The sequence below is a fragment of the Triticum aestivum genome, chromosome 7A, assembly GCF_018294505.1.
Source record: "Triticum aestivum cultivar Chinese Spring chromosome 7A, IWGSC CS RefSeq v2.1, whole genome shotgun sequence".
Taxonomy (NCBI): Eukaryota; Viridiplantae; Streptophyta; class Magnoliopsida; order Poales; family Poaceae; genus Triticum; species Triticum aestivum.
The window spans coordinates 45889092-45901815 of NC_057812.1; the positions used below are offsets into that span (position 1 = coordinate 45889092).

The 12724-nt window shown below is 48.8% G+C and overlaps 1 pseudogene; it reads left to right on the plus strand.

Annotated features, from left to right (window-relative positions):
• Positions 1 to 5513: 5513 nt before the first annotated feature.
• Positions 5514 to 9500, plus strand: LOC123152956 (aspartyl protease family protein At5g10770-like; annotated as a pseudogene).
• The last annotated feature ends 3224 nt before the right edge of the window (positions 9501 to 12724 follow it).

Sequence of the window (12724 nt, forward strand, 5' to 3'; positions counted from 1 at the left end):
CGAATCGTTTTCATTTGCGGGGAGGGGCGTTTCCAGCCAAATCGGAGGGGGAGTGCTCGGAAACGTGGGAGGGCTCGGCGTGTGCGACCGATTTCGGGACTGTATTCGTTTGATTTCAGCCGGCTGTTTCCGTGCGCATACCAAACAGCCGAATTGGGAGTTCGGGAATACGAAATCCGATTCAGGGCCTCAATACAGACATCCAAATGCAGTGTTATGTTTTTTGATGGGGAAATTCAAAGCATCAGAACATCCAAACGTTGGCAAACACCCAACTGTTCAGGATGCAACGACGTTCATTCACCTTCCATGATACTGTGGCCCCTTCTAGTTACAATTCTTACCTTCCTCGCGGTTTGTGTGCGGAAGGAGTGTAATCCTGCCAATTGATTAATATAGCTCATGATTCTAAAAAAAAGTTATAATTCTTTTTTTTAGGATATAGTTATAATTCTTCTCGAAGGACCATGAGGGATCCACTCATATATCCTCCAGATGTCTATACTATTACCATGACACGCCACATATGTCCATTTTTTCTTGACTGTTTTGATCCCGTAGCATATGTTCTGCCATGTATAGAAGCTACCTTTTTCGCCTCCGCATTCAAAGGTCCAGAAGGGTAGTATCTTTCTTGTAGCACCATAGCACAAAGAGAATCTAAGTTCTCGATTAATTGCCACGCTCGTTTAGCAAGCAGAGCAAGGTTGAGGCAATATATATCTCTAAACCCCATACCTTTACTCATTTTTGGAATGCACATTTTCACCATGATATACAATGCATCTTCTTCCGGGGTGTTTGCCATCACCCCATCAATATTGTGACATCACGTCAATAATCCCTTTACACCCTTGTTTGGGATTTTAGAAAGGGACACCGCATACGTTGATATAGTTTGAGCAATTGCCTCTAGGAGGACTTCTTTGCCACCTGTGGACAACAGCTTATCTTTCCACCTACTTACTCTCTTTAGGACACTCTCAATTAAGAAGTGGAAGCAATCACTTCTATCAACACCCAAAATCGCTGACAAATGTAGGTATTTATCAGTCAATGCCTCGGTCATGATATTCAGGATAGTCCGTCTCCCCTCGCTTTCCTCAACTCGTGCATTAGGGATAAAGAATATGCTTGGCTTTGTTTCACTTACTAGCTGGCCCAAGGCTTCACAATAATGTTGGAGGATCTACTTCAGACAATTTGCATTGCCAACATCATAATGTATTAGTCAGCGAATCACCAGCTTGCAGGTACATCATGGCATACCTGGATACCCTTTAATTCACTGCTCCAGAAGTGCATCCTACGACCACCCCAGGACCGGCGCTGGCAGAAGCGGAAGATCTCATTTCCTCCTCGCCAGACACTCCCCCCTCCGATATCCGTCTTTTGCAGGGACTGGCTTGCCGTGATGGAGTCCCTTCCCACCAATGAGCTATGTGATACGTCTCAAACGTATTGATATGTTTTTATGATTCATACTATGTTGCTATTAATTATAAACACGTTGGGATAATCATCGGGCCAAGTCTCGGACTTGGAGTTCCCACTGTACTGGAAGTACTTGTTAACCCCAGATGCCATCCGGAACTGGTGTGAAACCGTGGTTGAACGAATATACCAATTGAAGCACAAGGGTCCCAAAGAAATGAAACCACTCGGGTAATCTCTGTTATAGTCACCTCTTTCCACCCGACCTCGTTCCACTCCGGTTTGACTCAAGTGATCCTGAGTGTGATAGAAGCGATCATCTCGTCCACGTGGTGAGTTCCCGCACCCTCAGGGGTACTGATCATCCCGCCAGTGTGGAGAAAGTCCCTGCCTCAGATCATTACCGTAGTTTGGCGTGTCGCTGTGGAAAGGCTCTCCGTGGCAAGGTGAGTACTGGTTGCGCCTAGGAGGGCTTAGTTAGTTGAAGTATGGATCCTCGTGTCACAATAGAGTAAGGTCCCCACAATGCGGTGGTGCATCACGCTGGCGATGCGGAGTTACATCTCGATGAGGTGGTGAAACAATTAACCTCCAAGAAACATGCGGACTCTGGGACAAAGCCATCGTATCAGCCTGAGCTGACTTAGAATGGATTTGATTGTGAGACTACATGATAGCCTGGTTCTGCTCCAAAGCTGACTTGAGCAGAACAATTAAGTGGAGGATATAATTAGCTCCTGATCCCGAGGGGCTGGATTGAATATGCAATTTAGGTGGCTGCCATGAAATTCTGCACCGAAGTGCGAAGTACAGGAATCTCCTACATATGCAGTTGGGAAAAGCTGCCTCTAAGGTCGATTGGTGCCAGTGATGTCCTGTGCCCACGCCATCAGATTCCACTCCATTTTCTCAAGAGCTTCCTCTCAGCCAAAGTGGCCAATCGAGCTGCCTCAAGTCGAATACATTCTGGCATGGATGTATCAATTGGCGTCTAGCGTCTGCTCAGCCTCCTGTGCCATTGTGGCTAGCTGCTCTTGAGTGAGAGCTCTGACGCCACCACAGGCACCATCACCACCACGGGAATCATTGCCGCACGGGCAACATCGCCACCGCCGGCCATTGGCGTTCTAGTTGTTCTCTGCACAATCGCGTGTCGCGATAGTCTGCCATGAAAGCCTCCACTATAGAAGCATGGCTACCATAACTCTTCTCATCGCCGGTGATAGATGCGAAAAGACCATGAAGAGACTCAGTGGGTTGGAGCAGTGCTACGTACTGAGCCACCGTGCGACGTGACAAATGATGATGAGGACGGGGTTTGCCAGAACACTATCAGCCAGGGGGTTGGATGGTCTAAAAGAATGTTGTTAGGAGTTTGGGGCTGAGAGCCTGGTGCTTCATGTTTTGTTTTTCTTCGTTTCATTGTTATATCAGACCTTGGGACGATTCCCCTTCCAGATGTATTATCAGCTTCATGATGAATAAAATTGAGAGATGTGCACCTCAATTAGAAAATAATAATAATAATAATAACACATACAATTTGAATTCTACACAATGAGATATGTTCAATGACACAAAAATTACACAACTCCTTGGATTTTTTTCGTATTCAATAATCATTTCAACAATAGTATTTATCTTATCGTGCGTGTTTGCTTAATACACAGTTGGCCGGTTTTTTGGACGTTTTAGCCCATTTCAGCATAAGAGCAAGATGACACCAACGTGGAGACGGGGGCAGCACGGTCGATAGCGGTGTCCCTGATGAGGCCTCGTCTGGAACACGCTGGATACGAGGATGCCGCGTCATCCCGCAGCGTCGCCTACAAGGCGTGACAACATGTTTACCAGTGCGGGTGCGCGGCCCTGTAGTTTTGACCACCACTCGCATTCAGCAGAGCTCGAACTCAAAACGGGGACGCCTTGACCAACCGTGGCTATTGGAAAAGCCATGTACAAGCTGGGTAGTCAATTCACTAATCAACTTTTTTTTTGTAAAATCAACATCTACATGTAGAAATCTTGCAGACACTCACACGCACGCGCACATGCACACACGCGCTCACACACACACACAATATCATACTCTCTCCGTCCGGAAATACTTGTCATCAAAATGAATAAAAGGGATGTATCTAGATGTATTTTAGTTCTAGATACATCATTTTTTGTCCATTTTAATGACAAGTATTTTCGGACGGAGGGAGTATATTTTACCACACAACTTCAAATTGATTTCTCAAGATTGATGTTCTGGCACCGACACGCCTCATCGCAGCATCGCCACCAAAGAAGAGGCATGGTTTGAAGGAGGAAGAAGAGATGTTGTCTGTCCGACGGAGATGGAAAGATCGAGCAGAATTTAACTTAAACTCAAAGGAAAATAATAATCAGGTGATTGTTTATTGGTCGGCCCCTCAATCCTTGGATGTGACACCATACTGGCAATCTTTGCTCCTTTTGCTGGCACGATCATTGACATCTTCTTCCTCCGCGTCCTGGTTGTCCACACGATGGTCCTGTTTAAATACTCTAACCGAGTTAGAGGTTAGAGTTAGACTCTAACTCTAAACTAATCCTGAACTAACTCTAACCAAAGCGATGTTTGGATGGCAAGGTTAGATTGACAATAAATATTCTTTCTCAATCACTTGGCTACTTTGGACCCTATTTTCTGCCGGATTTGGTGTGGCCAGCTCTTATGTGGCCTCCTCCCGCTCACAATTGACATAAGCAAATGACCTTTACAATTCAAGGGTCCAAAAAATGATAAATTTTATTTTCTCCATACAAATAAGATGTCCCACTTAAACATACAAGTCGTCAATCAAGTTTCATAAAAAAAACACACTCTATGAAACAAAGCATGAGCTAACTCATCACGGAAGGCATTCATGTCGATATCTTCAACAAGAGGTTCGTCTTCTGCTCTCTCGAATGAAATTATGAAGAGCCATACAAGCAATAAATCTAGTTTGCTTGTCCTCTGGAAATTTTGGCATGTTCAATAAAATCCTAAATTTCATCTTCAACATTCCAAAGGACCGCTGCAACAAAAGAGGAGGCTGAACAGGGTGTTCTGATTCGGTTAATGTTCTTCACATAACTCTCTTTCTTATGTAAAATGCATCGATGGTTTTCTTTTAACCATCACCGCTCATTTTGTTAACAAAAAATAGTACAAAATCTAGCTATTACCTAATCAGAAGTTCTGCCAACAAATTAGCATGCAAGAATCTGGAATAGCAAGAAATTTCCTATGGAGAGAAGGAGGGCACATGCGCAAAAAAATTAGCATGCAAGAATCTGCACCAGCCACATGCGCAGACATCCATTGCTCTTGCTCATGCATGCACCAGCCACATGTGCACAGCCGCCATCTAGTCCTTAATCAACGGCCACTCACTCCATCCAAGCACCTATGTCCGGCTTCAACGGATCCAGCCGCCCCGCCGGCTCAAATCCCGGCCACGAGCCGTTACTAGCTAGAGAGACGAGCGTGTAGGAGGAGGGAGAGCACGAGTACAGAAGGACGAACGAACTCACCTTCGCTGGATCCCCGGTAGATGCGCCGCCTCGGACGACAGAGAGAGAGAGACGACCGGGGACGGGGGAGGAGGGCGAGCGCCGGCCGGAGAAGGGCGCGCCTGGGGTTCCGGCGGCGCAGCGCTCGGGCTGGCGGCGCGGCGCTTGTGCGGGGGGGGGGGGGCGCGATGGGGAACGGGAGAGGAGTCGCGGAGGGGCGGTGCGGGAGGGAAGGATCTGGTGCGGGACGGAGATTTTTTTAGTTGTTTTTTCAGTGGGCTACCGAACTAGTACCTCTCACCCGGGATAGTTTTTTTACCTGGGTTAGATCCAACTAGCTGAAACTAACTCATGTGTTTGGATCCTTTAAAGTTAGTTCAGGCAAAACTAACTCAATCTAACTCTAACTGAGGGATCCAAACAGGGCCGATGCATGGCTAGCAACACCCGCTTCTCTTACATGTTCAGACTACGAAGCTCTTCTGTATATAGAGCAAAATCAGAACAACATTATCTACGTAGTGTTGTGTACCTAGCAACCAGAGTCAGCCATGACGTGCCCCCTCCTCCTCATCCTCCTCATGTCCATTAGTTCCTCCTATTAGAGATATATTTAGTTTATATGTATTTGATAGTCTAGAATTTGTAATCCATCTCCTACTTTATCTAGGAGAGGCTTCTTGTTCTTGAAGTATGTACCTCTATATATACTCACCCGCGAGGCTCAATACAATATCCATCATATTCCGCCAATCACTCTCTATTCCGTTCTAACATGGCATTGGTCTAACCGGTCCAAACCCTAGCCGCCTCCTACGGCTACCGCCCCGTGCGCCGCCCCCGAGGCGGTCGGCCTCCATGACTGCCGCCGGGGGCCGCGCCACCGGCATCTAGTGTTCATCCGTCGATCGTGTTGACCGGCTGCCCTAGAAAGTGTTTTTCCTGATCTTTTGATCCGGGTTTTTTCTCTCTCCCGTCGGTCATCTTGATTGGCGTTTTACTTTTTGTTTTCCGATCTAAGATCTGTTTGTGTCGTCCGCAGCCGCCGTCAACCCCGCGCCTCTACTCCGACACCGGCGCGACCACCCGGCCTCTTCTTCGATCCGGCGACCTCACGCGACATGGCGGCCCTTCACGGCCGCCGTCTGCACGTCTGCCCAACCATCGCTCTACGCCGGCCGTCGCCGCCCCACTCCGAACAGGATCCCTATATCAACCACCGTCTCCGTTGCCACGGGCTCGCCGGCCCCTCGCCAGCTGCCGGCCCCGTCGGCCCCTTCGCCGGCTGCCTCGGGCTCACCGGCTGCCGGGCGCTAGACGCGCTCGTCCGCACGCCATTCCCTGCCGGCCGTCTATGCCTTGGTCTGCTCGACCAGCCCGCTTCACAGTCATCCTCACAGAGCAGCGTCCCCGACCTCGTGTGCGATCGGAATGATCACCCGCCCGCCGCGATCCACTCCATCTGCGCCGTGCAACTGACCTGATCAATTGGTTGCACGCGTCTCCGCAGGTCCTGTGAAGACTATCCCCGAGTACAGCGCGCCCCTACACCGATCGAGCAATGAGTTGCCGCTGCCCCGCCGGGCGGCAACGCCGCCGTCCCCATGGTTCTCCCAGCGGCTGCACCGACTCGCGCTTCACCGCTGCGCTACCCCTTCGGGCAGTACTACCGTGGCACGCAGTCCCCACCGCTGCCCGAGGCCGTTCCCGTGGCCGCACCGACTCGCACGCGATGATGCGCCCCTTCAGGCTGTAGCGCCGCGCGCGGCACCCGGTCCACGTCGCCACCCCGAGGTCTTCCCGCTGTCACCCCGACCCGCCTGTTGCCGCTGCGTCGCCCCTTCGGGCCATAGCGCCAAGGCCCACGTCCACTCCGTCGTTCCCGCGCGTCGACTTCCCGTGTGGTATGCGCAGCGCCGGCTCCCTCGGCACAAGGATGCCACTGTCGCACCGGTCTTCGTCAAGTTGTCGGGTTCTTTCCCGCTTACTTCAATCATCGCCGCGACACTCCTAACCCAGCCGCCACCGCCGCTCTTCTTCGGCGCCGCTGCCGCTCGCTCACCCGAGCCACACCGCCCATCCACCATCCTTCGTCTTCGTGCAGCACCAGCTCATCGCCAGCGTCGCCGTCATCTTCCCCGACCACTTCGTCTACTCCGACCACCGTTGACGACATTGGCCCAGCGTCGATTGGTTTCGCAACCTTCGTCAAGTCCTTCTTTGCTAGTCCCTCTGACTCCTCCGACATGGCGTACAACTTGTGTAGGTCCCCATCTACACATGCCCAATGCTGGCAACACAGATGCGTGCCTTCGTCCCCGATGTGTTCCCAAGCCTGGCAAGCCTGGAGACGTGCATCGTCAACACCGACTTCGTCCGTCTACGTATGCATGTTGCTGGCAACACTGACGTGTGCCTTCGTCTATGACGTGTCCCCGGGTTTGGCAAACCCGTCGCCATGCCTGGTCAGTATCGTCTTGTTCCCGGCGCACCACTACCTCGACACCACTGCGCCCATGACTAACTTGGCACCTCCTTGCGCACGCGGCTCCAAGGCGACATCCTCGACACCGGCCACCCTGATTCGACATCGACCACGACATTCTTTGCATGGCTACAACACCCTATGTTCTCGGCTACCCCGACAACGGCGCAAAGGGCTATCACCTTGTTTGAGCAACTCATCGTGTTCCTCTATAGTCCACGCGTCTGTGACGCGACACCGTTCACAGAGCTCCCACTGCGACTGTGGGGGATATCAGCCCGTCGGTTGCTATTCTTTCCAATCTGACCGTCTGCGACGCTCCTATTGTTCGCGACGCTGCCGCTACAACTGCGGGGGGTGTTAGGGATATATTTGGCTTACATTTATTTGATAGTCTAGGATTTGTAATTCATCTCCTACCTTATCTCTAGGAGAGGCTTTTTGCCCTTCAATTCTGTACTCCTATATACACTCACCCGCGAGGCTCAATACAATATCCATCATATTCCGCCAATCACTTTATACTCCCTTTTAAGACCTCCATTGCCCATGGCGCCCGAGGTCGCCAGCACTACCATGTGGTGTAGACCAGGCACTTGGAGCCCAAATCTCTCTGCTCTGGCCTCAAGGGTACGTAGCGTACTGCGTACATGCGACCATAGATGCAAATCTCTCTGCTCTGACCCGTGCTTGTTTGATTTTTCTTTGCATGCAGTCGCTCCGTGGGCCGAGGGCACGTGGGTGCCGCTGCACCGTCCGTTCTGCCCTTGCTCGTCGTCCGCCGTCGCCGTCCCTGCTGGAGATGCTCCGCTGGGACCAGGTCCGCACCGACTACTACGTCCGAAGGAAGGCCAGCCGCGGGGCGGAGGACGTGCTCAACCCAGCCAAGCTGCACGTGCTGATGACTCAGGTGGGCTTCGGTACCAGTTCCACCTTCGGCATCGGCATCGGCTCCGGCTTCGGTAGCTCGGCGTGGATCGATGCCGACGGCGACCCCACGATCGTGTCCCAGCAGAGAGCAGACCATGGTCATCGACACGACCGTGGACGTGCCATGGATCCAGTGCGTCCCCTGCCCCAGCCCCCAGTGCTACCCGCAGCGGATCCCCTTGTACGACCCCAGCACATCGAGCACCGCCGCGGCTCCCCCGCCTGCCGCTCCCTCGGCTCCTACGGCAACGGCTGCTCCAACACGTCCGCGAACGCCGACTGCCGGTACCAGCTCGAGTACAACGACGACCGGGTGACCGCCGGGACATACATGACCGATACGCTGACCATCAGCGGCAGCACCACCGTCCGCAACTTCCGGTTCGGGTGCAGCCATGCCGTGCGCCGCAAGTTCAGCGACCTGACCGCCGGGACCATGTCCCTCGACGGTAGCGCCCAGTCGCTCCTCACCCAGACGGCCCGCTCCCTGAGGAACGCCTTCTCCTACTGCGTGCCGGCGACCACAAACTCCTTCGCCACCACGCCGCTGCTCAGGAGCGCCATCAACCCGATCCTGTACCTTTTTTGCATCGAATTTAGGACTTTATTCAGAATAACAAAAGTCGGTTACGGTGTGCCCGTAGGCTAGCACGTAGGAAATCTGGGCTAACATCTAGCCAACTATCTGTCCCATCAAGCGTACAGGCACGTTGAGCACAGAGATGGGCCGGCACATTCAAGTTCCTACCGACATGTCGAACCGAAAAGGAAATAAAATGTGGTACAATGTCCAATAATTCTCTAAAGATAGGCGATGCAATCGATCTGGAATTGCCTCGTGAGGTCCAGAGATCAACCAAGTGAAGACAGTCAACCTCCATTATCACATGTGAGTAACCTCGGAGCTGAGCAAAAATTACCCCCTCCCTGAAAGCCAGTAACTCACCTGTACCTGGTGCAGCTCCAGTGCATTGTCATGGCGGGGTGCCGGCTTGGACGGTTCTATCTCGTTACCGTATATGTTTGATTTTGTTACCTTTTTTTTGCGAGGAACTTCAGAGAGCTTTATTCAATGAAAGCATTTGCTCAGCAGTCAGCCAAGAGACTGCTGATCAGAAGCTAGGAGTAGAGTCTAACCAGCTCTTGATCACATTAAGCGTAGACCCACGCTTAGCACAAAGATGTGCAGGACCGTTTGCTGATATTATTATATGTTGAATACTGAAAGAAATAAAACTAAGAGCTAGCTCTCCAATTTCAGAAAGAATAGGTGCTATCACCGACCGGTTGATGTAGCGAGAGTTCCAGAGGTTAACTGCCTCAAGACAGCCGGTCTCCATGATCACATGCGTGTAGCCTTGTAGTGTAGCGAGAATCACTCCTTCCTTAAGCGCTAGGGCCTCTGCAATAAGAGGGTCCATGACACCGGGGAACGGCTTGCACCATGCACCCTTGAATCCCAATGAGGAACGGGCAACACCCCCCAGCCCTGCATTCCCATCGTCGAGGTGAACAACAGCGTTTGTGTTAATCTTGATGTATGGGCCATTAGGGGGTTGCCAACCATAGCCTGGCAGTGTTGAGGTGAGCTGCCGGGGTAATTCCAGAATGGCGAGATCCTCTCTAATCCTTCTTACTGAAGTGGCTGGATCCCATCCTTCCCGGTCGTGAGTCAAGCGATTGCAAGACATACGTATGGCCGACATCACAGTGACGAAGATCGCTCGGTCCTTGTTAGAGAACCGGGAGTCACAAAGAATATCTTTTGTCCATGTGTGAGGATGGAGGCATAGTAAGTGAACATCGAATATAAGTCTGGCCTCCTCCCAGAACCGACGCGCATGCGAACAGTGCAACAAACGCATGTTCCAAGTCCTCATCCATGGCAAGGCAGATCTTGCAAGTGCTGATTTCTCTCATGTGGCAATATTTTAGGGTGCACTCGTCACGTAGAATGCCCCTCAATACACGCCACTAGAACTCTGACTTTAGGGACTACTTTGAGCTTCAAGACTGCATTCCACATCTGTTGTTGATCCACTGAAGTGCCGGTAATCTACCCCTCATCTAGAGCCAAACGCTCTTTCTGATTCACTAGAGCTCGATACGCTGATTTAACAGAGTAAATGCCTGATTTCTCATGTGCCCAAGCAAGAAAATCTTCGCCGCCTCCCTGTCACAATGGAATATTGAGAATGGAAGCTGCGTTGGGTGCAATGAAGGTCTCTCTAACCAACTCCTGATGCCATGTCTTGTTAGTTGTGGCAATGAGATCACTGACGGTTTGAATCACCGTGCTCGCTGGTCGCAGCAATGGACTCATGGAAATAGTGGAAGGAATCCACTTATCCTCCCATACAGAGATGGAGGTTCCCGTACCAATTCGTTTCAGCAGCCCCACCTGTAGAGCTTCCCGGCCTGCTATGATTTCCCTCCAGGTAGCAGAGGAGTACCGATGCATGTAGGAAGTCTGAGTCGGGAAAATATCTTCCTTTCATAACCTTGGCGTAGAGGAAGTTAGGATTCATCATAAAACGCCATCCATGCTTCCCTAACAACGCCAAGTTAAACATCCGAAAGTCGCGGAATCCCATTCCGCCTTTGCACTTTGGTGTAGCCAGTTTGTCCCAAGCGATCCAATGTAGGGATTTCATGGCAATGGACACTAGAATTTTGCCATACTTGAGGTGAAACTTTCACACACACTAGTAGAAAAGGGGGCTATGGTCCAGGTCGGGGCAGCCCATTAGTCCTGGTTCAGTCTAGAACCGGGACTAATGGGGGCATTGGTCTCGGTTCATGAGCCCAGGGGGCCGGCCGGGCCACGTGGGCCATTGGTCCCGGTTCATCAAGACCTTTTGGTCCCGGTTGGTGGGACGAACCGGGACCAATGGGCCTGGCTCCTGGCCCACCACCATTGGTCTCGGTTGGTGGCCTGAACCGGGACCAAAGGGCCACCTTTAGTCCCGGGTCATGCCACCAACCGGGACTAAATGGTCGGTCCTTGTTGTGATTCACAGTTTAGTCCCACCTCGCCAACCAAAGGGCGCCCACACTGGTTTATAAGCCCGTCCCTCTATGCATTGTTGAGCTCCTCTCAAAATGAAAATAGATGCCCCTATACAGGAAATTTGACTTAAATTCATAATGAATTTCTATGAAATTCATGGAAATTGATTATGAATTTAGGTTGAATTTTCTCTATAGGCGCATCTATGTTCATTTTTTAGTAATTTTAATCACAAACATGAGATTCACACAAATTTCAAAGAATTCAAAAGTAATATAAATAATTTGAAAACTAGAATCACTAACAGAAAGTTTATAATTTTTGGTATCTCTGTGCAGAAAGATTGTACATAGTAAATATAATACACAAAGTGTTTTCACACAAATTTAGTAAACCAGTGATTCATAAACTAGTGATTCACACAAAATTTAAAAAAATTAAATTTAAACTATTCAAATTTTAAAGCTAATGACACTAACAGAAAGTTTATAATTTTTGTGACCTAAAAGAAAAAAAAATCACTAAAAAACTATAACTATTCACACAAATTTTAATCACAAACATAAGATTCACACAAATCTCAAAGAATTCAAATTATAACTATTCTAATTTGAAAACTAGAATCACTAACAGAAAGTTTATAATTCTTGGTATCTCTGTGCAGAAAGATTGTACATAGTAAATATAATACACAAAGTGTTTTCACACAAATTTAGTAAACTAGTGATTCATAAACTAGTGATTCACACAAATTTTAAAAAATTCAAATTTAAACTATTCAAATTTTAAAGCTAATGACACTAACAGAAAGTTTATACTTTTTGTGACCTAAAAGAAAAAAAAAATCACTAAAAAACTATAACTATTCACACAAATTTTAATCACAAACATGAGATTCACACAAATTTCAAAGAATTCAAATTATAACTATTCTAATTTGAAAACTAGAATCACTAACAGAAAGTTTATAATTTTTGGTATCTCTGTGCAGAAAGATTGTACATAGTAAATATAATACACAAAGTGTTTTCACACAAATTTAGTAAACTAGTGATTCATAAACTAGTGATTCACACAAATTTTAAAAAATTCAAATTTAAACTATTCAAATTTTAAAGCTAATGGCACTAACAGAAAGTTTATAATTTTTGTGACCTAGTGAATCACTAAAAAACTATAACTATTCACACAAATTTAGTAAACTAGTGATTCATAAACTAGAGATTCACACAAATTTCAAAGAATTCAAATTTTAACTATTCAAATTATAAGTATTTAGTTCTAAGTAGAAATGAAAAAATAAATAGAAAAAAAACAAAAAAATGCCACCTACTGGG